Raw genomic sequence first — 3,556 nt, 5'->3', positions numbered from 1 at the left:
AAGATGGAAAACTGTGCATATCTATATGCTCCCAGCGGGAACTATTAGTACGTGAGTCACACAATGGGGGACTCATGGGACATTTTAGGGTAACTAAGACTCTAATTATCTTATAGGAACACTTCTACTGGCAAAACATGTGCAGGGATGTAGAGCGAGTGTGTGAAAAGTGTATTGCATGTAGGCAAGCCAAGTCTAAGTCCTTACCGCACAGACTGTACACTTCGTTACCCATTCTGTCAGCACCATGGATGGATGTGTCGATGGATTTTATGTTAGGGTTACTAAGGACTAAGTGAGGAAGTGATAGTATATTTGTTGTAGTGGACAGGTTTAGTAAAATGACATTTTATAGCATGCCATAGAATAGATGATGCAATAAATATAGCCAGTCTATTTTTCAGTGATGTCGTGTTGCTATATGGTGTCCCTAGGACCATAGTTAGTGATAGGGATGTCAAATCCTAAGTCACTTTTGGAGAGTCTTGTGGAATAAGTTGGGAACTAAACTATTATTTTCCATTACCTGTCACCCCCAGACAGATGGATAGACAGAAGTAGTTAATAGGACTCTAGGAGCCCTTTTAAGGGTGATAGTTGGAAAAAATTTAAAAACATGTGAAGTGTTTACCTTTAGTGGAGTTTGCTTATAACAGGACTATTCACTCTTCCACAGCTTATCTCATTTTGAAGATTGTAGATAGGTTTAACCCACTAACCCCACTTGACTTAACTCTTTTACCTATGTAGGAACTTGCTAATCTAGATGGACAACAAAGAGTAGAGTTACTCAAAACTATACACAAAAAGGCACGTGAACACTTGGAGAAAAAAAACTAATCATATGCCTGCAAAGCTAATAAAGGGAGAAAACAAGTCACATTTCAATCTAGAGATTGAGCATGGGTCCATATGGGGAAGGAAAGATTTCCTAAATAACAAAAGTCAAAACTAGACCCTAGAGGAGCTGGCCTGTTCCAGATCTTGAAGCACATCAGTGACAATGCCTACAAGATAGACCTCCTAGGTAAGTATGGCGTTTCCACCACATTTAATGTCTCTGACCTTTCCTTTTTCGATGCAAGTCTAGATTCGAGGATGAATCCTCTTGAAAATGAGGGAGATGATGTGAGCATGGATCATCTTGGGCCACTTGGAAGAGACATCACCATGCCAAGTGGGCCCATAACAAGGAAGATTGGCTTGGATCCACTAAAAAAGCCTAAGAAAATAAGCTATCCAACCAATTAACCCAAGTGCATAATGGTTTTATCAGCTTACTTCAAGCACATGATGAAAATGGGTAAGAAAATGAAGCAATCGACCAAAAAAAGGGGGAAGACCATATCTATTGGTAAGAAAAGGAAACAATCGACCAAGAAAAGAGGGAGACCATATCTATCCTATCTAGGAATTTAGATTTTAATTTTGATTAATTTTCTATGTAATTGCAGTTTTAATTAGGAAGTTTTTATTACCTTTTTATTCATATGGTAAGCCTATAAATAGATCATCAAGTCTTCATTGTAAGCATTCAAGATGAAAGTCAATAATATTATTAGTCTTATTCAATAGAGGTGTCTTCATCCTTCTTATTGAGTAAGGAGTGGATTTACTTATCAAGGTAATTCCCTATGGCGTTTCTCCATTCTTCTTTTAACTCTCCATTTCCTAGTGAGCTTAGTTACATAACTCATGCACCCATGACAAAACTCGTCTTTTGACATAATTTTAATTAACAGTTATTATCTTAATTTAAATTACACTTATTAAAATCTACGCGCGCAGTCGCTTACACCTATTTTCAAAGAGGGCAAATAGGATACCAACTAGTTATGGGTGGGTGCACAAATGTTTACAAACATACAAAAATGTAATTATCTCAAGTCTCTCCATGTCGCCATCATTCATGCCCTTAGGCCCTAGAACACGTATATCAAATCGCCCAGTGAAACCAAATAAGCAAACCAAAACCAACACATATAACATAGTGGCTCTTGAACAAATAAGCAAACCAAATACCCCTTGAAGGAAATACTGTGTCGGATTTAAACCAAACTCTGTGTTTATTTAAATTTTTTACTTTTATTTTATTTGATTAAATTCTTAAACTTTATTATCTTTCCTTAAATTCATAAAGTTTATTTTAATTCTAGAAAATTAAAATGTTAATTCTTCTCAATATTTTAGTTTATTTTATAACTTGTGAATTTTTTTTATTTTTATATTTAAATCCTAATATTACTAAAAAAATTTAACTATTAATTAAGTATAGTTTTTATCTTTCCATTTTAATTTAAACCATTCTTCCTTACTAATTGACCCATTTTATCTTAAATAATTATTGTCAATAATCCCAAAGTTTAAAAATTTTCTTTTTTCGTTTAACTCATCCCGTGCTCAAGGGGCATTTCTGACTGTTCTGGGTGTCCAGCAACGTCCCACGCATGCCCGTAAGCTACACAATATACGCCCAACAGCAGCAACACCTTGGTGCTGTATGCCTGTGACAGAATCATTCGGTTTAGTTCCTTCAAAAAAATTTTCTACTTTCTTTGTTTTCTAAGCATCAATCACCAACACCCATTTACTTTATTCATTCATGCATAAAACATATCATCTTAATTTGTAAAAACCATATTTCACGACACACACACACACTAACTTAATACATGCAGCATCACCAATTCACATTACGAATTGAGAGCTGTATTTTTGTGTAGAACTGACCGTAAGACATTAAAGAGATAAACAAAATAATTCACAAGAAGAAACAACTTACCTCGGCGAGAAGAAGTTTCCTCTCTCTGTTACGCACGCAAAATATATACTCTGTTCTGGTGCGTCACTCGCTCCCTTTCTCTACTGTTTTCTGCTCTCAACGTCCCCTTTCACTCACTTGTTTAACTGGAATTTTGGGTTTTAAGAGATGAAGACGAAGTTGTGAAGAGAAGAAGATCTTAACGGAATTTTTCCCATCATCTGACCGTCCAAACGCATGCACGGCATCACAGCCGTTGGTGCTTTCAGTGGCCGACGAAGGCTGGCATGGAAGACCAATTTTTTTCTTGACACTTGGCCGGTCCTCACAACAGCCCACCATGTGCTCCGTTATGGCCACAATTTTTGTGTTAGTGGGTGTTTAGTTTATGTTTATATTATACATATATAATTATATATATATATATATACATACACATGTCAATGTATTTATTCCTAGCTTATATATTTATACATATATATTTATTCATTTATGTATTTATACACATGTTTATTTATTCATACCCACATTTAGAAAAATTTAGTTCAGTTCCCATGTATAAATATATACTTTATTTTATTATTATTCAATTCATTTAAAATAATAACAATTTTCTATTATAATATAACAGAAATGCATCTTACAAAGAAAAGAAGTCACATGAAGAGTTCTAGAGGGGAAAGAATTCTTGCTCGCACAAAAATCCTACCCGACAAAGAATTCTCACTTCTTTTCCTTTTGGTGACCGAATTGAAGGCAAACTAAGATTCCTTTTTTAATAGAGTTTCAATAAAT

At 34.9% G+C, this 3,556-nt stretch overlaps 1 long non-coding RNA gene across 1 annotated transcript; it reads right to left on the bottom strand.

Annotated features, from left to right (window-relative positions):
• Positions 1 to 2,370: 2,370 nt before the first annotated feature.
• Positions 2,371 to 3,132, bottom strand: LOC110824373 (uncharacterized). Its single transcript, XR_002541537.2, has 2 exons — positions 2,783 to 3,132; positions 2,371 to 2,504 (listed from the first exon to the last, which is right to left on the bottom strand). It is a non-coding gene; the product is annotated as an uncharacterized LOC110824373 (long non-coding RNA).
• Between the last annotated feature and the right edge of the window lie 424 nt (positions 3,133 to 3,556).

The sequence above is a fragment of the Carica papaya genome, chromosome 6, assembly GCF_054855325.1.
Source record: "Carica papaya isolate Zhongbai chromosome 6, ASM5485532v1, whole genome shotgun sequence".
Classification (NCBI taxonomy): domain Eukaryota; kingdom Viridiplantae; phylum Streptophyta; class Magnoliopsida; order Brassicales; family Caricaceae; genus Carica; species Carica papaya.
Note: the sequence above shows the minus strand (reverse complement) of the source record. Positions and strands in the feature narration are given on the sequence as shown.